This window comes from Balaenoptera musculus, chromosome 15 (assembly GCF_009873245.2).
Source record: "Balaenoptera musculus isolate JJ_BM4_2016_0621 chromosome 15, mBalMus1.pri.v3, whole genome shotgun sequence".
NCBI lineage: Eukaryota > Metazoa > Chordata > Mammalia > Artiodactyla > Balaenopteridae > Balaenoptera > Balaenoptera musculus.
This window is the reverse complement of record NC_045799.1, coordinates 69,103,272-69,130,329: the sequence shown is the minus strand read 5'-3', so window position 1 is coordinate 69,130,329 and position 27,058 is coordinate 69,103,272. Positions and strand designations below refer to the sequence as shown.

Genomic DNA, 27,058 nt, shown 5'->3' with positions numbered 1-27,058 from the left:
GAGGGGCAAGCCTGATAGGAGAGTGGAAGTGGATTGAACTTGTGGAGGTGTTGTACCACATGGTACCAGTCTGGTAGCCACACGTGACAGCAATTGCTGCTTTACAGGTAGAATTTCAGTTCAGAGATGTGTGAAAGCTGACCATGGGTTTAGGAGGAAGATGTCACTTCAGAGGATAGAGGTTCATGAGGAAAGGAGCTGAATACAAACAGGATTTGACTGGAGCGCTACACCCTGCCTTTGGTTGGTGGTTTGGGAAGATCTCATCAGCTCCAAACCACCCTTCTCTCCCTCTTGGGCTTCTTCAATGGCTTCCCAAGGGTCTCCCTGCTCCTTCCCTTGTTGCCTCCCATAGTCTATCTTGCAAACGGAAGCCACTGAGATTCCTTTAAAATGTAAGTCAGATCATGTCACTCCTGCTCAGAATGCTACGGATGGTTCTCATGTCACTTGGATATAAAATTCAAACTCCTAACCATTGTCTCAAAGCCGTAGTGGTTGAACCCCTACCCACCTATGTGTCTGAGTTCCTAATCTAACCACTCTCCTCTCTCTCACTCTGCTTCAGCCAAACACGCCTCTTGCTCTTCTTCAGACACTCCAGACAAGCCCATTTCTATCTCAAGTCATTTGTACTTATGGTTCCTTCTTCCCTAGGATATATCTGCCAGGGTTGTTTCCTCAATTTTGTTGGGTTTCTGTGCAAATGCCAACTTATTAGGGAAGAGCTGTTTGCCCCTCCTCCTTGAGGCTGCTTTGTTTCCCTTCCATAGCACTTATCACACATATCATATTTGTGAATGATTTTCCTCCCGCCAACTAGGACATAATTCCCACATGAGTAGGAACTTGGTCTCTTTTGTCTGTTGATATAACTGTAGTGTCTAGAACAGTGCTTGGCACAGAGTAGGTGCTCAGTAAATATTTGTTGGATGGATGGATAAAGAATGCATGGGTGGTTGGATGAATGGATGGAGGGGATTTAGATACCATAAGGTTAAACAGAGAAAAAAAAGTTTTTAATGTGGTATTTTTATGAACTCCTGAGCCTGGAAAGATTTCTTCTTTTTCAAGAATGAGGAAAGGGAAAGGCAACATGAGGGACACATAAAAAAAAAACCTGCCAGCCTAATAATCTGCCTTTGTAGGTAATCATTTTCATACAATATTTACGCTCATAGAATTTTCTTTATCCTGAAAGATAGCCCGGAGTTCATTTCTTTCTGTTAAATTTTCCCACAACTAGCTGGAACCTGTACATCAGTAGGTTTGGTTCTTTCTTCTGTTCAGGAGTGCTGTATTCAGTTTTGTCTTTGATTATTATATAAAATTCATTCTCTCTCTTTCTCCCAACAACTAATTCTTTGTATCATGAATCTCCAGCCTCTATCCTCTAGACATAAGTTGTAACATTCTTCTCTTTGTTTTCATTGCCTTTTCTTGTATTCTGCATTCTAGAGCTTCCCAAGTTTATGAGTCATATACCACCGACTTAGTTTTCTAATGTCATTTAAAATTCTGCATTGCCATTATTGGTTTTCTTGTATTTTCCCTTTATCCCAGGCTACAATTTCACCACAGACTTCTGTGATATCATCCTGTCTTTCTACTTTCACTTCATAGAGAGTGGAAAGTATGTGTTACCTAAAATGTACTACTATTTTTTTCTAAAGATATCTTCTTTTGAATCCTATATTTTCTTTCCTTTTTTATGTTGAAATATCTTTCCGTGGGTCTCAAGTTGTTTCTTTTTCTTACTTTTTAGGCTTGATGGAAGATATTTCGATCCTTGCCTCATATTTATGAAAGATAGTGTGAGCCATCTCCTTAAGTTCTCTCCTGTCCATCTGGATGCTTCAATAGCATCATGATTTTTTTCATTATCAGTTACAGGATCTAACAGACTGTACAGATTGGATAAGAATCCAGGCGCTATAGAAGGTCTCTGCCTTACTTTTTCTTTGTATTTGGAAAAGCTACTGAGCTGGGCACCAGTTATGTTCATTTTATAGTCTATGAATCTTAACCTCTGTTTCAAGTAGACACAGTGATTCTACTGACCTTCCTAGTGATGCTGCCAACTGGATCAGGGGAAATCATACTATGTCATGGACAAGTCTTCTTGTTTTCCAGCTTCCATTGGCTGTTACCACCTTTGACCATGGAAGCAGCAGCTTCTTGACTGATAAATGAAATTCATATGTAGTTTTTCCCCTACATACCATGATTTATCCTTCCCTCTAGACAGTTCCTCTTCACATTTGAAAAGCAGTGCAGTGTTCTTCTAACTCTGCACATCTCTTATTGTGACCTTTGCTGCCTTCTTGTAGTAGTCAAGCTTCCCTAGAGAAACAGAACCTATAGGATACATATAGGTATAAAAGAGATTTATTGTGGGAATTGGCTCACATAATTATGAAGGCTGAGAAGCTCCATGATATACTGTCTGCAAGCTGGAGAACCAGAAAAGCTGGTGGTGTAATTGAGTCAGAGCCCTAAGTCCTGAAAAGGGGGAGCTGCTAGGGTAAGTCCCAAAGTCTGAAAGCCTGAGAACAGCTGGAATGGCCAAGGGCAGGAGAAGATGGATGTCCCAGCTCAAGAAGAGAGAGAAAGAATTCACCCTTCCTCTGTCTTTTTGCTCTATGTGGGACCTCAGCAGATTGCATGATGCTCAGCCACATTGGTGAGAACAGATCTTCTTTACTCAGTCCACTGTTTCAAATGCTAATCTCTTCTAGAGACTCTCACAGACACATCCAGAAATAATATTTTACCAGCAATCCCAAGCATCCCATTGTCCAGTCAAGTTGACACATAAAATTAACCATCACACTGCCTTTAATCTAGTCCTAGCTTCTCTAATTCTAGGAGAAATTTCTTGATGTTTGTAGCATGTATATGCCATCTTCTCTAATTCCCCTTATACATCTCTTTGTGTACTCCTTGGGTCATTTTTGGCAAGACCTTGGAAATTGAGAGAAGAGGGAGAAGAGTTGGACCACTGTTTTTGGATCTCCATAATTCCATGCCTGTGACCTAGTAGAAAATTAATAAATATTTGTTGGATGCATAGATAGATGAATGTAGAAGACCCAAGAGATTGGATGATTTCCCCAAATCCTCACAGATCATATGTGATCTGCGATTCTGATCCTTTTCATAAGGTTCTTGTTCAGATCTATTCATGCTTCAAAGCCTGGATTAAATACCTTTTTTTTTTTTTTCCTGTAAAGATTTTTCTGTTCCCCTAAGTCTGAAGTAGTTTTTCCCAGACTGCGTTCCCAGAGTGCTTTTCTCTGTATCTCTCTTACTACTTTGATCTTTATGTTATAGTTATTTATGTACCTGTCTTATTTTACCTATACCTATACAAAATAAAAATACTTCCTCTTTAGATGGGGCAGATTTTGATACCCTCTAGCATCTTTACAGGGCTTAAGATTGAAAAAGGAGAAGCAAGTTTGAATTAAGTCAGCCCATAAGACTGCTTTCCAGCATTCCCAAACATGTCCTGGGAATCCCAGCCATCCCATGAGGAAGAGGACACATCTGAACTGTTGGCCTTTTAAAGCAAGTGTTGGCAAGCTTTTTCTATAATAAGAGCGATAGTAAATATTTTAGGTTTGCAGGCCTTAAAGTATCTGTCACAACCACTCAAGTCTTTTGTTGTAGCATGAAAGCAGCTGTAGACAAAATTTAAATGAATGGGTGTGGCCACATGCCAATAAAACTTTGTTGACAAAAGCAGGCAGTGGCCCTTGGGCCATAGTTTGCCAACCCCTCTTCTAGATTATGGACTTCTTCACCAGGAAAATGGAAAATAGGCAGAATTTTCTGTTCTGCTGTGGACATACACTTGACAGGCCAGCTGACCACTGTGGAAGGAGGAAAGGTCTCCCCAACAACCAACCAGCACCGCATCTGCACTTGTGTAGCTGTCTTCATCAACCACCAGCAGAGCGGGGTTACTGAAAGTTTAGAGGTAGCATATAGAAGGAAGTTTGCACATCCAATCAGATGTTATCAAATTTTGTGGGAGAAGTGACCTATTTCTCAAAAAGTCAGTATGGAAACATCTCATAAAACAATCTTTAGAAAATTCAATAGCAAGCACCACTCTATGGCATATTTTAAAGATGTCCCATCTGTGATTTTTCCCTGGCTAACACAGGTTCCAGCTAAGGCAGCTGTTTGCAGAATCTTATGGCAGCTAACTCTGCAAACTGACCTACTTCTTCCAAACTCAGCTTTGCAAATTGCATAGTTCGAAAAGGCCCTGTGTGTGACAGGTTTCTTTTTCAGAGACTGCAACCTGGCTGCTATTTCATTATTGCCAACTTTGAGATTTGCCTTGATGGTTTCCCAGGTTTTATAGGAATGCTTAAGGAAAAAATAGGCAATCAATAAAACATTGTCATGCGCTGAACATGAGTGAGGTTTTTCTGGGTTCCCATCACATCCTCCCAGACTATGTCTATCTTAGGGCCAGATTTATAACTTGTTCATTCATCTGAGTGTCAACCACAAATCCTAGTACAGTGACTTTAATACAGTAGCTGCCCAATAAATATCAGTGCAGTGATGTGTGCATATACAAGTGGGGATGAGAAGGAATGAGGAAGAGGACAGAGAGGGAAAGTGTGGGCAGGAGGGAAGAATACTTTCCTTTGCTTGTTCTTCAGGTAGATCAGCTCCATTCATTCATTCACTCATTCATTCATGGATAAATATTTATTGAGCACCTTCCTTGTGCCAGGTATTCACATAGTCATTGGACATGCCCCACCACTAATAGGTGCACAAAATCTGCTGGGTCAACATTGGAAATGATTTCATAGAAGCCTTATGTGGGGCTTGATTCTCAAACTAAAGGTGTAAATTTGAATTCTGAATATGACTCTTACTTGTATCCGTGACTCTGTCATTAATAAAAATCACAGATATTTTGGTACCATTTTACCGTTGTTGCAGATATATAGAAATATTATTGATGCTCTTCCTCACTTTAAAATGAGTTATTAGACCCACTGCTGGATCTTTTTTATTTAATATGTTAATTAAAAGCACATATATTCCCATATTACAGATTTGGGGTTCTTTCTGTAATTGATAACTGTATTTCAATATAATTAGTTTCCCTTACATATTTTATTTTATGTACTTAAAAACATTATTTTGAGAAGGAGTCTACAGGTTTCACCAAACTCCTAAAGGGGCCGATGGCACAGAAAATGATTAGGAGTCCCTGTCTTAGAATCATATAACATTTCTGCTCTAAGAATCTGAAAGCAAAAAACGTGAAAGGACCCTTTAATCTTCATTAGATCGGCACGGAATAGAGAGCAGTTAAAATAGTTATTCCTATTAGTTTCTTTTCCAGTTTTACTAAGGTATAATTGACAGATAAAAGTTGTTTATATTTGAGATGTACAAGTTGATGTTTTAATGTACATATACATTGTGAATAACCACCACGATCAAGCTAATTAACATATCCATCACCTCACATATTTACCATTTTCTTTTTCTTTTTTGTGGTAAGAACACTTATGATCGGGAATCCCCTGGTAGTCCAGTGGTTGACTTTGCACTTCCACTGCAGGGGGCACAGGTTCGATCCCTGGTTGGGGAACTAAGATCCCCGTAAGTGGCATTGCTCAGCCCCCCAAAAAACAAAAACAAAACAAAACAAAAATATTTAAGATCTACTCCCTTAGCAAATTTCAAGTATCAAATATAGTATTTTTTAAAACTTATTTTAATGGAAGTATAGTTGATTTACAATGTCATGTTAGTTTCAGGTGTACAGCACAGTGATTCAGTTATACATACATATATTCTTTTTCAGATTCTTTTCCCCTACAGGTTCTAATACAGTATTGTTAACTGCAGTCATAGTGCTGTACATTAAATGGGGAGATGCTGGTCAAGGGCACAAAGTTTCAGTTATGCAAGATGAATAAGTTCTGGGGATCTATTAATCTAATAAGATTTGAATGCTTTTGAGTTTTTTGAAATCTTTGGTGGTGCTCAGTAGGAACCAGAAAGAAGAAACAACCAACAGCCTGCGGTTGAATTCTGAATTCAATTCTGAATTGAAAAAGGCAGGAGATATTTTTGTTGTTTATTTTTGCTTATTTGTAGCACATTATATATTTTTATATTTTCAAAGCATTTTATTGATCATTTCTATGTTTTTGGACTGGAGGGTGGAGATCTCTGATGTACTCCCCCTACCATGTTACTTAGAAGTCTTCAATCCATTTTGATTATGTTGCCATTATGGGGTTTCTAAGAGGTAAATTTAATGGCTCCCCAGTCCTGCAGAATGAAGTACTAATTCCTCAGCATGGCAAACAAACTTGGCTTCATCCAATCTCTCCACTTTGATGACTGACCATTCCCTTACCTAACTGCATGTTTCAGTCATATTAGATTATTTTCTCTTTTCTCATAATGTCTGATGAGTTAATATCATGAGTTAATACTCAAGGCCCAGAAAAAAATCATCTCCTCTCTCTAGCTTTCCATGAGGCCGATTAATTATCCTTCATCTGTGTTTCCAAGCACTATAAGTAGTGGTCTATTAAAGCATTTAATCACACTATACCCTAAGTATATAAAGACACTATATACTAAGTGTCTTTCTTTGCCACCTGACTTTAAGCCCGTCTAAAATTTGATGATCTATTCTTCATCTTTGGAATCTCATGACTTAGTATACAGTGGGTGTTCAAATATATGTAATTTGTTGAATTATAACATATCAATTCTTCACTCTCTCTGAAAGCATGTTTCTGGTGTATATTCCATCTCATTCCCTTGGGGCAGTCGATCAAAATCTGTAGAGCAACAGAGAACTTGAATATAGAGTGAATTAACTTTGATTTAATTCACACAATCAAATATTCTCAGGTTAGGAAGACATACTAAGAGCTATGCAGTCCAATCACCCAACCATCATACTGATATTCTCTACAACTTCTTAACCTAGCAATCACCTAGAATTTGACATCTTCTGTTTGGCCTGCCTTCATCCCATGCACACGTGGTAACAGCTGGCTCCCTTTCCTAGTGCTGTATCTCCACTCTCCCTCTGAGGCCTCCAAGCTCTGCAAAGTTCAACAGTAGTGAAAAGGGATTTAGAGTCCAGTGTTTCTCAGATGTCTTCCAGCCTCCAGCCATTCCCCTTCTAAACCAGCAGATGATGGCTGAGTTCTGGCAAGGTCCCTTCTATTCATTTTCTACTGTAATTTTAAGAAAGAGAGTTTGACTAGCTCTTACTGTGCCCTTTTGCATTGATTCCTTTTGTACTCTAGGAGATACCCTCCTGGCAGGACTTCACACGTTGGGAATAATATTATTCTTTCCTACAAAGGAAAATGGTGTTTGCCTCAAATTCATCTCTCTCCAACATGTCTGCTTTGGAAACCAAAAGAAGTGAGGGTGTAATGCCCAGCACAAAAACAGACATCTGCCACTCATGGTCACACACCATCAATTCAGCCAAATAACTTAATTCTCCAAATGCATAACACCTCTTACATTTGGACAGCTGTCACCAAACAGACATGGGCTCAGAGACCTTCCCAGACAAATCCTGTAGCAAAGCCATGTGGGGGAAGAGGTGAGCCTGTTTGGAGAACTGAGGTTTTCATCTCGGGGGATTTCACTCAACTTTCAGAGGACACTGTCTACATGTGCTGCTCTATGTCTTTATTTGTTTATGTGGTTCCTGGGCATATAGAAGACAGGAAAGAATTGTGCTGGAAAGGACGGAGCTGTGATGCAGTAGAAAAAAGAGCTAGGTGTCAGAAATAAAATGGGAAGTGTAAACAGACCTGAAATAAACAGTTTAGTATAAGTCTATTGTTGTATCATCCCACAGACATGTAAAATGCAATCTCCAAATTGAAATGGATGCACACACTGGGTTCTCACCCTCCAAGTTCCCATACCAAAAAATCCAAAGCAAAATCTTTGAGAAAATATAAAATTAAGTCTCTAATCTAGACTGCAGCTATAAAGTTATAAGTAAAAGCCAGAGACAGAGTCTAAAAAAATGGTGTTCCTCCAGCTACATTCACTTTTCCATGGCCCTTAATGTCATTGAATACCAGCTCTGCACTAAGAAGCTGTGGAGATTGGCACAAGTTATACCATCTCTGCCTCTCAGTTTCCTTATTTGTTAAATGGGGGTAATAAAACCTATGTGATAAACTTTAGATGAACCAATATTTCCAAATATAAGTCCAAAGGATTGGACTATTCAAGCCCATCCCAAGAGAGACTGGGGAATTACAAAATCTATTTTTTATCACTTATTCCATTGTTCCATTCCAAGAATTAGTAATATAGCATATGTGAAGATTCCCCTGGGATGAGAGCAAAGATAAGAAAATTAAAAATAAAAATGAAGCATCAAGTAATAAGAAGAAGCCACTTCCCCAGAAACTGTGTGCAGTCTTGTCCATTGCCTAATTGTTTGCCAAAGCCAGAGGCCACTCAAGGGGAAAAGTGGTCGTGTGTGGCAGTGAGGAGAACGGACTGTTGTCGAGGACTGGCCTCCCCAGCTAGCAGAAGCCTCATTCCCAGCCATCTGAAAAGGAGAACCATACCACGGGAAAACCCAGAGAAAGTATTGGTCTCCTCTGTGCCACTGACTTCTGTTTCCTCTCTCTTTGGACTACATATGGAGTCACTATTCCAATTCTGCTAACTTAAATCTATCCTGCCATTTGTGAAGGACAAAGTCCGGCATGGGGAAGTCAGCTTTCTCACTGAATTCTCTCTCAGTTTGGGGATTAGGAATTATTATACCCGATTCGCAGATAAAGAAACTGAGACTCAAGGAAAAATTACTGATCAATGCCGCATAGTTAATAAAAGGAGGAGCTGAGTGTCTTTGTGGTAGCCAAGTAAAGGCTTTGGGTCCTTTTCTCATCCCCATTTAAATAGTCATTGTGGTTATTTATTATATCTGCTCATAAGGTGAACCTGAGCCTGATATTCTTCAAGCTCATTTCTCTTCATGAAAAGTAGCATCAGGGGTTCAGCAGCACAGTTATGAATCTCCATTTACAGATGGAAATCAATGAATCTTAGATATTCAAGGTCATTGAAGATTCAAGGGAGAACAGGAATGGAAATATCTAGCCAAAACTCTAAACTGAAATTTACTCCTTTTGATAAATCTCAAATTACTAGCTATAAGATGCTTGGTAAGTTACTTAACCTCTCTGAGCCCTTACTCTTAATCTGCACAATGGGAATAATAATGCTAATCTTACACAGTGTTATGATGAGAATAATCAGTAGTGATTATTATTGAGTTTTACCTTGGGCCAGACATTACCTAAGTGCTTCTTATATTTTCCACCTATAGCTAAATGCAAGATTCTACCTCCAGGATGAAGGAGTAAGTTTCAATAGACTGACGCTCCTACAGAAAACAGCTATAAACTTGGGACAAAGTACCCCCTAAGACAACCACCTTAAGGGTCTAGAGTGTGAACAAAGGCAAAAGATTTTGGAGGAGAGTCAAAACCTGAAGATGCAATCATGATAAAGTGAGTTTCCCATTGGGGACAGGGGCTTTGACCTGATGGCAGACTCCAGTCATAATTTAGGATATCTAAAACCATAGAAAACCCAATTTTCTGGCCTAAGGAACAAAGGGATGGAACCTGGAGCAACTATGGCTGCTGAAGACTGAGGAGGCAATCTCAAAATGAGGAAAGAATCAGAGAAGAATAACACTAAATTCTGTGTACAGATTCTGCCCCAAGTCTCAGGCTGATGCCTGAACCACATATGCATGGGCTATAAATAGCCCAGCTAAATATAAAATATTAAAACTGAGATTTGAGTTGCCACCCACCTAACCAAATTAATGCAGGTTATACACATTAATATTCTTTAGAGAAATATAACTGAATTCGCAACATTCACAATGTCCAGAACACAACTCCAAACTAGTCAACATATACACAATAAAGAAAATGTGACCCATTCTCAAAAAAAAAAAAAAAAGACAGTCAACGGAGGCCACCACTGAGATGTCTCAAGTATTAAAATTATCAGGGCTTCCCTGGTGGCACAGTGGTTAAGAATCCACCTGCCAAGGCAGGGGACACAGGTTTGAGCCCTGGTCTGGGAAGATCCCACATGCCGTGGAGCAACTAAGCCTGTGCGTCACAACTACTGAGCCTGCGCTCTAGAGCCCACAAGCCACAACTACTGAAGCCCACGTGCCTAGAGCCCATGCTCCACAACAAGAGAAGCCACCACAATGAGAAGCCCGTGCGCTACAACAAAGAGTAACCCCTGCGCATCGCAACTAGAGAAAGCCCGCACGCAGCAACAAAGACCCAACACAGCCAAAAATAATAAGTAAATAAACATAAATAAATTTTAAAAATAAAAAATAAAATTATCAGACAAGGACTTTAAAATGGTATAAATATGCTCCACAGGTAAAGGAAAATATGCTCATAATGAATGAAAAGATAGGATAACTCAGAGAAATTGAAAATATGAAAAAGGATCAGTTGGAAAGTTTAGAACTAAAAACATGGTATCTGAAATTAGAATTTATTGGATGGGGTTAATAACAGAATGGAGATGACATAGAAAAGAGTCAGTAAAAGTAAACTTGAAGATAGATCAATAGAGATTACCTAAAATGAAGAAAAGACAGAAAAAATACTGGAAAAAATGTACAGGGACTTTTGGGGGATGGGAATCAAAAGATCTAATATATGGATTTTTAGAGTTGCTGAAACAAAGAGTAGAAAAAATAATTTGAAGAAATAGTGGCTGAAAACTTCCCAAATTTGGTGAAACACATAAATTTACAGAATCAAGGAGGTCAGCAAACAAAACATATATGAAGAAAACCATGCCTAGGCCTATCATAATCAGACTGCTGAAAATCTATAACTAAATTCTGGGAGCAATGTCTGTCTAGAGCTCATCTCTGTGTAGGAGTGTTAGCCTTTCAAGACCCTACTGTCCGTTTCATCAGAGAAATAGCTTGTCTCAAATATTTTTACTTCTCATTACTCTACACAGCCACCTTAGATGCAATAATTTTTCCCATTTTACAGATGGAGGAACTGAGATATACATAAATGACACTGACTGCCCGGTATCATATATAAAATAGGTGGTGGGAGCAAGGCTTGCGCCTGGCTCTTACTTCAAAATCCATACAATTAACCATCCTGATTGGCTCCAGCGTGAGAGAAGTTAATAGCTGTGAAAGTATCAAGACAGTGTCTTGTGCTCAAAAATTACTAATTACAATCCTCCCTTTATTCCTTGTTTCTTGGTGGCCTTTGTTGTTAACACCCTCAATCAATCAATAGTTACTTATTCATAATCTAATATTTATTTATTCATAATCTAACTATTCATAAGTACCATATTAGTTTCCTATGGATGCTGTAACAAACTGGGTGGCTTAACACAACAGAAATGTATTATCTCACAGTTCTGGAGGCCAGAAGTCTGAAATCAAGGTGTCGGTTGGGTCCCACTCTGATTTTTCCTTGCCCTTTCCAGTTTCTAGCAGCTCCAGGTATTCTTTGGATTGTGAATATATAACTGCAAGCTCTGCTTTTATTTTCACATGGCTTTCTCCTTGGTGTCTGTGTCTTTAATAGAGACACTTGTCTTTCTATTTAGGTCCCATATGGGTAATCCAGAATGATCTCATCTCAAGATCTTTATATTAATTACATCTGCAAAGAACTTTTTTCCAAATAAAGTAACATTATCAGGATCTGGAAGTTAGGATTTGGACATATCTTTTGAGGGGAAAGCCATTATTTAACCTGCCACAAATACCAAACCCAGCTTTGTTGTACCATAAGGTTAAAATTAGGAAGGCATGTGAATCATTGCCACTTCTTAAAAATGCTCACAATCAAATGTGGAAATAAGACATTCATAAAAAATAATCATATAAATTTTTTAAATATAAAAACTTAAAAAAAAACTTTTAAAGTAATTCTAGGCACACTGCTAGGTACACATGGGTTTTCCATCTACAGGGCCATGTTGGGTAGATATTACCTCCACTTCATAAATGAGATACTTAAGAGCCAAGGAGATGATGTGCATATCCCAGGTCATTCCTTCAGTATCATGTAGTGGTTACAGGCACTTCAGGTCTCATCTTCCTTTAAGAAGAAGATAATACCACCTCCCTCAGAGGAAATTACATCAGTGCATGGAAATCTATGAGCGCAATATACACAGTAAGTTCTCAAAGAAGAAAGCTTAGAAAAATTTTTAAGCTTTTAAGTATTTTGTACTGTGTACAAAATAGTACACAGTAAGTTCTCAAAGAAGAAAGCTTAAAAAAATTTTTTAAAGGAAGCTACTCTTGGTAAATGGTCGGTATGGGATTCAGACGATGATGTGCCTGGCCCCAAACCCATGTTCTTTTTATTTTACCACAAAATATCAAACAGAAAATCTAGGGCACTTACATTACCTATTCTCTCTGCACAGAATGCTTCCCCCAAATCCTTAATTCTTCTATGGTGGGGGGTGGGGGCAGATGCTGCTACTTTATTCTCCTTCTTCTTCATCTTCTTTTAATAAAATCTTTACTGAGCCGTAACTCATATACCATAGAACTCACTATTTAAAGTACAGAATATAATTCAGTGGTTTTTAGTATCTTCACAAAACTGTGCAATTATCACCACAATCAATTTTACAACATTTTTCTCTCTCCCCCAAAAACCCATAGTCACTCCCCTTCTCCCCACTTCCTGCTGTCCCTAGGCAAACATTAGTCTACCTTCTGGCTCAGTCGCTTTGCCCCTTCTGAACATTTAATATAAACGGAATCAAACAATGGAAGCTTTTGTGAGCGGCCTCTTTCACTTAGCATAATGTTTTCAAGGTTCACCCATGTTGTAGCATGTATCTATATAAATAAACATAAGAGTCTTTGTACTGCCCCAGCAAAAAGCAAACTGTGAGGGACAACACGTTAGCCATGAGAAAAGTGTATGATTAAGTGGTGAGTTTATCTATTCCCTCCCTCCAAATCGGTTTTAGGAGCAACCCCTGCAGCCTCTGCCCATTCTCACCTAGAACCAAGGCACTGCAGATTGTGGGGAAGCAAAGGCCCTTGCTCAGAGGTTGCCTGGGATGGGCATGGGCTGCTTGTATGGAAATGAGACTGAGCTATGTTAGGCAACATCTGCTCATTGAAACCAGCCAATGACAGCTCACACAGCCACCAGCCTCACACAGCTTTATTCCGAGGACTGACAGCCATTGCGCGTCCCTGAAAGGCTCTCACTTGGATACGGTTGGTAGCAAACCCAATAGTTGCTCAACTCCACAAGATAATGGATCATTGGCCATTAGCATTACTTACCTCCTACACCACATTCCAGGCTCAATCCCCTCTCTGCACATCGCCATCATCCGCAAGGTTTGTTTTCAGATGGTTTTCTTTCCTGGTTAACTGTGTAAAAAGAATGTATTTGGTCCATTTCACTCAAAAGAGAAGTCTCTTCAATGGCCCATTTTATCTTCTATGCATCTCAGGTCTATAGCCTCCTCTTATTGTAACAATTTAAAGGAGACTCCTGGAAGGATTTTATGTCAGAGAATAATATTAAGGATGTAATGTTAATGGGAAGAGTGATGTTACCAAAATGCCAGTCCCTGACTCATCCAGGTGTGGTCAGTGGGGCCCTTCACTCCTAAACTCAGTTCAGTCCAGTCCTTTAACCAAAACACACTGGGGAGTTTTCTGGTGGTCCACTAGGAATCTCAGCCCTTCAGTTGGTTGGGGAGGAAGACCTGGCTAGACTGCAACTGGTGGATTTGGAAGAAATCACCAAATTTATCTAGGTTGGCCTAGTCTATGATTAGGTTTGTTTTTTTCTTCTGCCTCATATTCCATTTCCAAGTCAGAGCTAGCACCTTCAGTCTGGTTGCCACCATCAATACCTGAGTCCTATTCTTTTTTGGTCAGTAGTTCTCATTATTGTCGGTACTTGCCCATTACAAGTACATGGGGAGTTTTCCAAAACTGCTAATGCCCAGGCCAATTAAGTCATCATCTCTGTTTATGCAGACCAGGCATCTGATATTTCTAAAGCTCCCTTGGTGATTCCAATGTGCAGCCAAAGTAAAGAACCATGTTTAGCCTCAGATGAGGTCAGATGACATTAAGAAGGAACCATTCTCCTGTAACACCACTGCCAACAGCTGCCTGACTTTGAACACTAACTGATAGGGTGGTCCAAGTCTGAGTTTGTCACTCTCTTGTAGTTGGACGGGGATCAGACTGATTTCATGGTGGTGCCTCAATCTTCCATCATGCCATATCTTAGTTTACTTCTCCTTGCTGTTGACCCAGTTTCTGAATACCTAAGCATGTCTAAGTGTTCTAGACAGGCTGAGGTTGAACTCGTGGCTAAAGCTGAGTCTATGGCATTAAGTAGGGTCACTGGGAGGACTAGAGCATGGCCAATGAAGCTGGAGGCCCAATCTCTTGAATGAAATAAAAATTGGGCCGAGCCCTATATGCCAGAAGTGTTGCTTTTCAGACCATGTGGGCATTGAAAAATCGCCTGGGACTCTGAATTTGATGCCTGGTGACTGATTACCAGCAACTTATGTAAAGACAGTCTTCTGCAGTGGCTTATTGTATCGAGTTCTTCCAGAAGTTAATGTCAGCTCCATTCTGTTATTGGTAAGTCCATTCCAGGTTGAAAGAAATGTACTGGTTGTAATAAAGATATACAAACAGAGAGCAAAGAATAAAATCAGCTTCTGAGATTTCTTTTGATGTCATAGGATGATGGTAGGAAATTGGGACTGGCACTGATAAAACTAACTTGGCACAGAGAGGGGAACTAAACAATGTAGACAAAGTCCAGGGCTATCTGACTCTCTCAACACTAATTCTTGGAAGCATCTGTAAAGGATGGGGGAAGCGATCACTTAGGCCATGGTAACAAGAAGTTCAGTCACCTGGGGAATATTTAGGAGTCTGACAAGTTGTGGTTATAGAATGGGGAGATCTGCCCATTGTGGGTGAAAGTAGCAAGAGTAAACAGGGCTCTGGAGAGTTATGCTGGCTTTGAGCTTGAGGCTAAAGGCGAGTCTAGTGCATTTAGCAGTATCACTGGGAGGTCGATCAAGCTAGAAGCCCTGTCTCTTCAATGGAATAAACATTGAATGAAACTTTATATTCCAGAAGTTCTGCCTTCGACACTCTGTGGGCATCCAAGGATCTGCTGGAACTCTCAGTCCAGCGAGGGTTGTCTGACTGCCACCGACAGAGCCTGGGAAGGAGCAGGGATGGTGGAGGCAGCCAGAGGCCCAGCTCTTGTGTTGGCTCTATTTTCTGAGAATATGAATTTATTTTGATCCCTACTGGTCTGGGGGTGGAGACTATTAACAAACTCTGTGCCCCTGAGGAAGCCTGCTCTGTAACTGGGGATGGTTCAGCCAGTTCCCTCCCAGGTGGGAGGCCTTTGAGACACAAAATTTGGAATTTCGGGAAAGGCAGAAGTAGGGCTGACCAAAGATGGGGAGCCAGAGATAGCCAACTCCTTCTCAGTGCGCGTGGGGTTACCCTTGTGGCCCCTCTCTTCCCTTCTTTCCCTGCTCCCTGCTATATTCAAATTCCAGCTAACAGCTAGACACCACAGGGGTGAGAGCACTCTTTAAAGGCAAAAGTAAAGACCTCATTAAATTGGGGAATGCAGAGAAGAGAATGAATAGGAACGAAACACTTTCAGCTACCCCTCGGGAGGCCCCAGCAGAATAGCTTCTCAGTGGAAAGCATTAGCACCAAGCTAATTCCTTAATGGACTGCATCTCTACAGTGCTCCCAGAGGCCCAGCGGCACTGATGGGGGTGGAAGAATTTACACCCAGCCCTCCCCCGTCCCCACATTCAGCCTCAGACACAAAGCCCCAGGGCAGCAGGTGATGAAACACAAGCCAGGTTGGGGAAGATCTGGAGAATTTGGCTTCAAACCCACCCTTCCAACCACTCACATGCTCTCCCAGAGAGCTGCCTGGAATCCTCCCAACAGGCCTGGCTTTTTGAGGTGTTAGAATGTAAAAAGTGAAAGTGAGGAATGGTAAAAAATTTAAATAATTTCAGTTGTCCTGGTGACCTGGGAATCCAGGATGAAGGAAAACCTCTGCTTGGGCCAGAAGTGCTCTCCACGTAAAGAAAATGAGCTCTTTTATGTGACCTGGTGATGCTGAAATCTGGAGCCCCATGAAACCCAGTAAAGGCGTCAGTAAATGCATCAGGATATCAGTAAAGGCAGCTCAATGGAGTGGGAAGCAATGGGATTCAGAGTCAGGGAATCCTGACTTCATTGTTAAATTGCTGTATGATATTGTTTAGCCTCCCTAGGGTTTAATAATTTTGTTATTTGTAAGTTGGGGATAATAAATACCTATCTCATAGGGTGGCTGTAAAGATTGAATGAAATAAAATATATGAATAAGATCAACTGTTTACTCCAATGAAGAGCAGACATCATCACATGTCTGTGGTATTGTAGGTAGCCCAGGAGACCTTCCTGATAATGATATTAATAATAGACATTAAAGACAAGACAACAGGCCCCAAATGGAGTCACTTGTGCTAAGTTCCATGTCACCAAACTGAGATTCAACAAATGTTTCAGCTCTCCCAGAAGTGGAATCTTTTCTGTTTTTGTTTTTGTTTTTTTGGCTGTGCCGCATGGCTTGTGGGATCTTTTAGTTTCCCAGCCAGGGATCGAACCCGTGCCCTCTGTAATGGAAGCACAGAGTCTTAACCACTGGACTGCCAGGGAAGTCCCCAGAAGTGGAATCTTAAACCAACCACTCAGAAATAACTTGATGAGAATTAATTAGGTAATCGTCCGATAAACCCCTGCCATTCCCTAGTAACCTTGCAATAACCAATTGGCTTTTTGCCTTATCCAACTTCCTTGTTCCTTCTGCCTATAAAATCTCTTTCCTTATGCAGCTCTTTGGAGCTCCTTTCCATCTGCTAGATTGGATGCTGTCCAATTCATGAATCATTGAATAAAGCCAATAAGATCTTTAAAATTTACTCAGATTAAATTTTGTTAACATAAATAAAAATTTTAAGCATTTACTATATGTCAGGCACCGTGCCCTAAATTTGCATGCATCAGCATATTTATTCCTCTTAATGATGTAGTGGGTCAAGTATTCTTCTTATGCCCATTTTACATGCCAGAAAACAAAGTTTCCAAATATATAAGTAATTTGCTCAAGACCACATACCTAGGAAGGAGCAGAATTGGGACTTGAACCTACCACGTGCCAAGCACCACTGGGCCACATTGCCACCCAGCAAAACAGAGAAGCCAGTTGCCCTAAGGTTTGCCATGCCCACTTGGAAAATAGAAAACTGCCACAACTGCACAAGGAGTAGATGGTGTTGAGGACTGGAATTACCCCAATATTCTCAGGGTGCAGTTCACCTACTTAATGTTTGGTATATGTGCTAAATGATATTTTCGTTTTGTTGTTGTATTTTTGTTAAATATATCTGTGGTGGGTAGACTTCTAAGCTGGCATGCAATGATCCCCATCACCTGGTGTTACACCCTAGTGAACCCTTCCCCCTGAGTGTAGGCTGGATCTAGTGACTTTACCTTTAATGAACAAAACAGCAACAGTGATGGAAAGTTACTATTGGTTTTCTATCACTGCATGTATTAGCTTGGGCTGCATAACAAAATACCACAGATGAGGGGGCTTAAACAACAGACATTTATTTTTCCACTGTTCTGGAGCCTAGAAGTCCCAGATCAAGGTTCCAGCCAATTCGGTTTCTGGTGAGAGCTCGCTTTCTGGCCTGTAGACAGCCGCCTTCTTACTGCATCCTTACGTGGGCTTTCCTTGGTGAGTGTGTATGGAAACAGTGAGCGAGCTTTCTATTGGATCAGTCACCTTATGACTTCATTTAACCTTAATTACCTCCTTATTGTTCTTATCTCCAAATACAGTCACACTGGGGGTTAGGGCTTTAACATATGAATTTGAGGGTAGAAGGAGACACAATTCAGTCTATAACACTGCATAACAAATCACCACAGAGAAGCTGAAAACAATACGCATTTATTATCTCACTCTTTCTGTGGGCCAGGAATCTGGGTATAGGTTACCTGGGTTCTCTGCTCTAAGTGTCACGAATGTGAAATCAAGGTGTGGGCCAGGCTGAGTCCTTGTCTACAGATTCTGGAGGAAAATCTACTTCCAAGCCCATTCTTGCTGTTTGCAGAATTCAGCTCTTGCAGTTGAAGCACTGAGGTTCCTGTTCCCTTGCTGGCTGTCATCTGTGGGCTGCTCTCAGCTACTGGGGCCACCTGCATTCCTTGCCACATGGCCCCTTTCATCTTCAAGTCAGCAAGAGCATGTCTAACCCTTCCTGTGCTTTGAATCTCTGACTTCCCTCATCTCTGACCTTGAGACGCAGACTCATTAAATACACATGTGGTAGCTACCCTTCGAAAGGCCTCATGTGATTAGGTCAGTTCCACCCAGATAATCTCCCTATCTTTAGGTCAACTGATCTGAGACTTTAATTACATTTGCAAAATCTTTTTGGCCATATGATGTAATAGAATCATGGGAGTGCCAGCTCATCATATTCACACTCCTGGGTCATACAGGATGTGTACACCAGGGGAACATCTTAGAATGTTGTATCCCATGGTCACTTCCAAGATTAGGTTACAAAACACTGTGACTTCTGTTTTGCTCGCACTTTTTTTCTCAAGCTCTTTTCTCTTCTTCCTCTGCTGAAGCAAGTTGCCCTGCTGTGGGCTGCCCTGTGGAGAGACTCATGTGGCAGAAGCTGAGGGCAGGCTCAGTCCCACAGACCATGAAGAAGTGAATCCCACCAACAACCAGGTGAGTGAGCTTGGAAGAGGACTCCCTCCCCCCCAGCCGAGCCTTATGGTGAAGCCCTGGCCACAACTTGATTGTAGCTGATTGAGAGACCCTCAGCCAGAGGACCCACCTAAGCCACACCCCGATTCCTAAGTGCTGCTATTTTAAGCTGTTAAGTTTTGGGGGCAATTTCTTACACAGCAGTGTATAACTAATACAAGATCTCTTAGCAAAAGCAATGTGATAAGAGTGTATGACTTCTATGTGGGTTATTTCCAAGAGGTTGAATGAGGAAAGACAAGTGACTGGTTCCCAATAATATTCCATAAAATGTAATTCATGTGAGTTATGTATGAAGGTGCTTGGCTTACCGTAATGGCTGGTTTATGATAATAGGGATTTGTGATAAAACGTAGGAAGGGTCCTCTTTGAGAGGTGAATTTCCCTGCTCACTTGACATGTGGTCCTTTCTGTTTAAACAAGGCAGTAAATCTTTTCCACATCCCATGAGCTACCATAGGGCCACACAGAAAGCAGTCAGGATTTTCCAGTCTCTAAATGGTATAATTCATTAGCAGTTGGTACCTGGGTACCATCTGGCATCTTGTGATTGTGCCCAGAACTAACATCTTCATGTTGGCAAGAAATACACCAAGATGCACCTTTCCCTGGGAGAAAGAAAAAAATTGTCCAGATTTGGTTCCTTCATGAAAGATAAGAGTACAATGGTCTGCCCACCTCTAACATTTGCAAGGGCCAAGGGCAAGAGTAAAAACACAAGGCCCATATACCATATGCTAAATAGTTAACAAAATGAAAACCTAAATAAAATATGTTCTAGCCTGCTTCCTTGATAAATATACCTTCACAACAACCTAGGAGGCCAAGTTCTCTTGCAGAGTTCTCAAACCCATTCCATGTATGGGGAAAGCCACCTCTGAGCCCTTGGCCCACTCTCAGCTCTGTTCTACACCACATCCTCTTGTACATGCCTGTGTATACCCTAGACTGCATGTCCAATCCTGTCCACACTCTGCCGCAAACAGCCCTGAGGCCTAGGAAGGCACGTACCAGCATAACCCACCATCTGGAAGACAGACACAGGAAGACCCCAGAACACGTCCTGAAAGTGGGCATGGGGCCACTTGAACAGGGAGTTGCAGGATTCTGATGAGCAGACTGTGGTCTAGGAGGGCACTGCCTCTGGATATGTACGTTCCTTGGCATGACAATTTTTCATAACGTGTGTGGGTGGTGTGGGGAGGGAGACATAGACAGAGAGGAACCAGGGTGGGGCCTCCAAAGCACAGGGATCCTTCTTGCCCAGCTCCGAGAGCAATGCTGCAGCCCTCTTCCTATGGCCTGAAGGGGGGTGAGCTGCATGAGAGAAGGGAAATGAAAAGGCCATCAGCTGGGCCTTAATGGAGCCACTGCACTGGAACCCACACTGATGGGATTGCAGAGTGAAGGGTGGCTACAGACTAAGAGAGAAAACCTAGCTGACTGGGTCGATTCTCCAGTGTGGGTCTGTCAATAACAGAAGTGGTAGCTCAGCCCAAAGTCAGCACTGCCCGGCATGAAGTCACAATAGAAATGGAGATCCAGAGGGCATCCAGACGGGGAGGAAGGCCCCACTGTCAGGGAGACAGCCTCAGTCACTGATTGAGGAAGAGGAGCTGGAAGGGGGGCCAAGTTCTCCTCTCAATCCAGACACTGAGGTGCCCATCAAGATGGATGAGTTTGCAGTTACCCGGTTGGGGTCACCGGGACAAAACCAGACTAGCAGCAAAATGATGTGGTACAGCGTCCAGTGTCTCAGCTAACGGCATGCCGAATCACCCAGCTCACCCGCGCTAGGAACCTTCAAGGTGCCAAGTGAAATGCACTTTCCTGGTGAACATTTTCCAAACCCTTCTCCAGGAGAACCAGCCACCTTCCCCGTCCTGCCTTCTAGATACATTACCCGCACCTGCAAGGCAACAGAGACAGCGAGAGAGGCCAGGCAGCTGGGTACTCAAGCATGTAGACATTTGAATCACAAAGATCTGGGTTCCAGTCACCGTTCCTCCATAGTATTGTGAACCTCTCTCAGCATCTGTGTCCTCATCCTTAACCAAAGAAGACATTAGTGCCCATTTCATAGGATTGTTACAAGATTTAAAGGAGGTAACAGGCATTAAGTGTTGAGCCTGGTGCCTGGAATACAGTAAGAGCTCAATAAACATTGGTAATTATTGCATTAGAGTTAGCTGTTCACAAAACTGTCTTCCCTCCTAAATTATGATCTCCTTAAGGCTAATGGCAGTATCTTATATCTCCAGAATCTGTCACAGTGCCTTGTTAAAAAAAAAAAGAAAAGAAAGAAAGAAACTCATTTAGGGCCCACTCTATGCCAAACACTGTGCGAGGCCAATAATAAGCCATGGCTAAGTATGGATTTGCAGAATCAAATAAAGAAGTCAAGAGATTTTAACTTATAATTAAGAATTTCCCAACTCTAAGTTAAGCCCATAAAGTATCTATAACTAATCTTGAATCTTCCTTATTTGAATGTTCATTTCCCCGCCACCCTCCCTTTCTTAACCCCTTAGGGGAAAGCAAAAAAATTTTTTTCTTTGTTTTCAAACAACCTGCTATATTGGGTGGATCTACAAGAAAAGACTCTGCCATCCCCTCAGACGTCTCCAGTTTCTCTGATCCCACGTGGGAAAAACTGTCTGTTATCTGTCCTTTGGTTGTTTTACTAGCAAAATAGCTCAGATGCAGATTCCCAGTGGGTGTGAAATCATTTCTTCTCAAGAGGCAGTGCTAAGCAGAAACATATTTATAAGAGTCACAATACATATTCACCACGTAGCTTCCAGCAGCGTTGCCTGTGTGGAAAGTATCTCTACTGATTACCGGTAAACCGCAGCCAGAATAGATTTCCACATTTCATTTATAAGCGTTAATGGAGAAGGTTGAAAAAGAAAAGACTGAAGGAGAAATAATGCATTGTGTTACCTGTCTCCTCCATTTGATTTGGCTAGAATGCTTTCTCCATTAGACCAGGCTGATTTCACCATTGGATCCCAAGTTCGAGGATGAGAAGAATGCCTGCCACAGAGTAAGAATTTGGTAAGTATTTGTTGCATGAATGAATGAATGAGTAAACAAGTGAATGAATAAATCCTGCCCTGGGTATTTTTACTACACCTGGCGCCTTTGCTGATACCTGATCCATAGTGGTATGATCTGCTCAGACCTTTCATGGGCTTTGTTCTGATGGATTTTGAAAACATGCCCTTTTAGAATCTGAATTCATTTTCAAAATGCTAAACAGAGACTATCAGCTCCTATAGCAAGATGAGAGGATGACAAGTCTGAGCTGGCCTGCAGACATGGTGGAGTATTAATATCCTGTGATCTGTTTGCCCTGTTGGCTAGAGGTTCCTGCCTGAGTGTTTTGGGCAGCATGTGTATTGAATATTGCGCCTTAAACTTCTGGGACACGTGGAGTTCCACTTAGATAGCTTGGAGGGTTTTCTTATGGAACAGCTCCTTGGTCCCCCTTTCCTACCATGAATTCTACATCCCCCTAATTTAGCTCTTCTCATCCCCCGCTGTGTGTAACAAAGGACCTGAGAATACGTGAGGAAAATTAGAAGTAGCAAAATCTGAAAATCATCAGGTCTGGAAGGAAGTCGACAAAGATGTATTCCAAGGATTTAAGAATAAGGTTTTGACCTTGGGTGGGGGGCATCTGCCTCCTATCAGGAAGAAATGAAATCCTCTGAGAAAGAAAGCAAATCAGTGGGTGCCCATGATGACAAGGCACTTGCCAGGCTGGAGGGGAAGAAGGAAATTCAGGCAGAGGTAAATGGAAGAAAAACGAGTGAAGAAGTGAGCTCTGGTCACCCAAGGGATCTACAGTGCTGCACATGGTGAGGGTGAGAATAAAACTCATCTCCAGGAAGCTCATCCTCTTTCAACTCCCAGTCCCAGCTTGGAGTAACAAGAGTAGATATCAGGGTGGACAACAGAGGAGAGCTGGACACAAAATCATCTTCAAGGATCAGTGATTGGACAAACAGACGGCCAACAGGCACACGAAAGGATGCTCAACATCACCAATCTTCAGGGAAATGCAAATCAACCACTATGAGATATCCCCTCCCACCTGTTAGGATGGCTGTCCTCAAGAAGGCAAGAGGTACCACATGTCGGTGAGAATGTGGAGAAAAGGGAACCCTTGTGCACTGTTGGTGGGCATGTAAAATGGTACAGCCACCATGGAAAACAGTATGGAGGTTCCTCAAAAAATTAAAAAGAGAGCTACCAGCCATCCCACTTCTGGGTATGCATCCAAAGGAGATGAAATCCCTATGCCAAAGAGATATCTGCACTCACATGTTCACTGCAGCATTATTCACAATAGCCAAGATATGAAAATGACCTAAGTGTCTGCTAATGGATGAATGGATAAAGATGTAGTATATTTATACAATGGAATATTGCTCAGCCCTGAGAAAGAAGGAAATGCTGCCATTTTTCATAACTTGGGTGGAACTTGAGGGCATTATGCTAAGTAAAATAAGCCAGACAAAGACAAATACTGCATGGTATCATTTATATGTGGAATCTTAAAAAAAAAAAAAGTCAAACTCATAACAACGGAGATTAGAAAAGTGGTTGCCAAGAGCTGGGGATGGGGGAAGTGGGGAGAAGCTGTTAAAAAGGTACAAACTTCTAGCTATAAAATGAATAAGGTCTGAGGATCTAATGTATAACCTGGTGACTACAGTTGATAACACTGTATTGTATAAATGAAATTTGCTAAGAGAACAGAACTTAAATATTCTCACACACACACAAAAAAGATAAATATGTGATGTGATGGATGTGTTCATTAACTAGGTCAGGGGAATCCTTTCAAAATGTACATGTATATCAAATCACCATGTTGTACAAATATACTTCAATTAAGCTGAAATGAAAAAAAAAAGAACCAAAGATCTTTTCAGGTGGACATGTTTCCTGGGATTGGCATTATTCTTTGTTTTATGGTGATGTCACTATCACCATTGTTTGTCTTCAAACAGGTTTCTTGCTGTGATGGACATGTTTCCTGGGATTGGCATTATTCTTTGTTTTATGGTGATGTCACTATCACCATTGTTTGTCTTCAAACAGGTTTCTTGCTGTGAGGCAGGAGAAAGAGTAAAGACAGTTCATTCCAGATGTCTCCCCTTAAACTTGAACCACCTGGGGACCAGCATGAATAGATATTTAAACAGACTTTGAAAATATAGTCATTTAAACAATGTGGTACATTGGTTCAACTAAACATAACATATGGCTTCGATTATACTCCATTATATGTGAGAATTTACTATATAATAAAGAAGGGAAAAAATAAGATTACTGAATAAATCATATTGGGACAAATGATTAGCCATGTGAAAAGTCTCTTCAATGTCATGCACCAAAACAAATTCTAGATAGAGCAAAGAGTTACTTTTTAATCAAAGCATAAATAATAAGAAAAGAGAAATGAATATTTATCAAGCTTCTGCAAAGAGGAGTGAGTAGATTTAGAAAAGATTAAAAAAATCACAAAGGAAAAGATGGGCAGATATGGTTACAAAAAATTTAAATCTTCTGTCCATAAAAAAAAAAAATCAAACTTAAAAGGAAAACAATAAACAGGGAAACACATCTGAAGCAAATATAACAAAAAGGAGCCATGTATTTATATATTTGAATTAATAAACATCTTTAAGAAAATGTATTTATATATTTGAATTAATAAACATCTTTAAGAAAAACAAAGATGCTGATGGATGAATAGAGAAAGGGTCTAAACAGATATTTCCCCAGAGAGGAAATGCTACGGTTTAACAAACATGGAAAAATGTTCAATATTACTACTAATCAAAGCCATGCAAATAAAAACAACCACATTTCATGCTTTTCAAATTAGTTGGTCTTTTAAAATGATAATAGGTATATTAACACAAGTGTGGCAAAATGGGTATGTTCTTAACATTGCAGATCAGAGTGTAAACTGGCACAGCCTTTTTTAAGAGAGCAATTTTAAGTGTGTATCCAATGCCTTAAAATGGTCACACCCTTTGATCCAATAATTACACACTGGAATATGTAGCTTAATGAAGTCACTTGAAATACTGGTGGTGGGCTGGGGACTGGGAGGGGGTGAGTTTATGCAACAAGATTATCATCACAATAGCATATTTAATAGTGAGATAAAATTTTTTTAAATTTAAATGTTTGGTTAAATAAGCCATGCCATAATCCTAGCATGAAACATTATGGAGTCATAAAATGCAATGTTCACAAAGTCTGTATAATATTGAAAATGCTTGTGATATAATAGTTGAAAAAAAAAGATAAAAATTGCATATAGAGAATAGATATAATTATGTGAAAAACAAACTATGCATAAAAAAAGCCCCGAAGAAAAGACATTAAAATGTAAATAGTGGCTATGCATCAAATTATGGATGATTATTTTCTTTTCTGCTTTTCAGGAATTTTCTCTTTTTTCCAATAATATGAGGAAAAATGCATTTATAAACATGCAATATTTCTATTCCCTTTGACATCTTGGGTGATTATGAATGTCAAACATTTGTTTCAGACAAAAAGCCCCTTTGGAGGGCTTTGGAATGTAATTCACATACAAGGTAACATCCAATAAGGCATATAACATAAAACCTCTGTCTTAATGGAAGCAACCTAAGTGTCCATCGACAAATGAATGGATAAAGAAGATGTGGCACATATATACAATGGAATATTACTCAGCCATGAAAAGAAACGAAATTGAGTTATCTGTAGTGAGGTGGATGGACCTAGAGTCTGTCACACAGAGTGAAGTAAGTCAGAAAAAGAAAAATACCGTATGCTAACACATATACATGGAATCTAAAAAAAAAAAGAAAAAATGGTTCTGAAGAACCTAGGGGCAGGACAGGAATAAAGACACAGATGTAGAGAATAGACTTGTGAGGACACGGGGAGGGGGAAGGGTAAGCTGGGATGAAGTGAGAGAGTGGCATGGACATATATACACTACCAAATGTAAAATAGATAGCTAGTGGGAAGCAGCCGCATAGCACAGGGAGATCAGCTTGGTGCTTTGTGACCACCTAGAGGGGTGGGATAGGGAAGGTGGGAGGGAGATGCAAGAGGGAGGCGATATGGGGATATATGTATATGTATAGCTGATTCACTTTGTTATAAAGCAGAAACTAACATACCATTGTAAAGCAATTATACTCCAATAAAGATGTTAAAACAAACAAACAAACAAACAAAAACAAACCTCTGTCTTAGTTCAGGCTGATATAACAAAGCCCCACTGACTGGGTGGCTTATACACAAAAGAAATTTATTTCTCACAGTTCTAGAGGCTGGATGTCTGAGATCAGGGTGCCAGCTTTGTCGGGTTCTGATGAAGACCCTCTTCTGGGCTGCAGACTTCCTGTTGTGTCTTCACGCGGTGGAAAGAGGGGAAAAGAACTCTCTGGGGTCCCTTTATTAGGGCACTGATCCCATTCACGAGGGCTCCACTCTCATGACCTCCTTTCCTCGCAAAGGCTCCACCTCTCCCAATACCATCACATTGATGGTACTGAAATCCTAACAGAGGTTAGGATTTCAACATATGAATTTCGGGGGGGACGCTAACATGCAATCCACTGAAACCATTCAATGCAAAATTGAGGTAGAATCACAGTGCTGGCCCAAAAGTGATGCTCAGTAAAAAGCTGTAGAATGAGGAAATCACTGAGTGCTGATGGCTGGTACCTATGCAGCACTCACCACTGGCCTGGAGCTGTTCTAGTCCCTTTATACATCTTAGCTCATTCAATCCTCCAACAACCAGGAGATAACCGTAACAGAGTTCTACAAAGTTGGTGGCTTTAAACAATGGAAATTTACTCTCTCATTGTTCTGAAGGCCAGAAGTTCAAAATCAAGGTGTTGGCAGGGTTGGTTCCTTCTGGAACCATGCCTCTCTCTGACCTTCTGTGGCTCTGGATATCCTTGGGTTCCTTCCCCGATAGATGCCAATCTCTACCTCCATTGTCACATGGTTTTCCCCTCTGTGTGTGTCTCAAATCTCCCCCTCCTTTC

At 40.8% G+C, this 27,058-nt stretch overlaps 1 long non-coding RNA gene across 1 annotated transcript in view; it reads right to left on the bottom strand.

The window, feature by feature from the left end:
- Positions 1 to 21,926: 21,926 nt before the first annotated feature.
- The window catches only part of LOC118881809, a 261,741-nt gene continuing 256,609 nt past the window's right edge, over positions 21,927 to 27,058 (bottom strand). The window contains exon 4 of the long non-coding RNA XR_005016612.1: positions 21,927 to 22,013. This is a non-coding gene — a long non-coding RNA (uncharacterized LOC118881809). The remainder of the gene's footprint in view (positions 22,014 to 27,058) is intronic.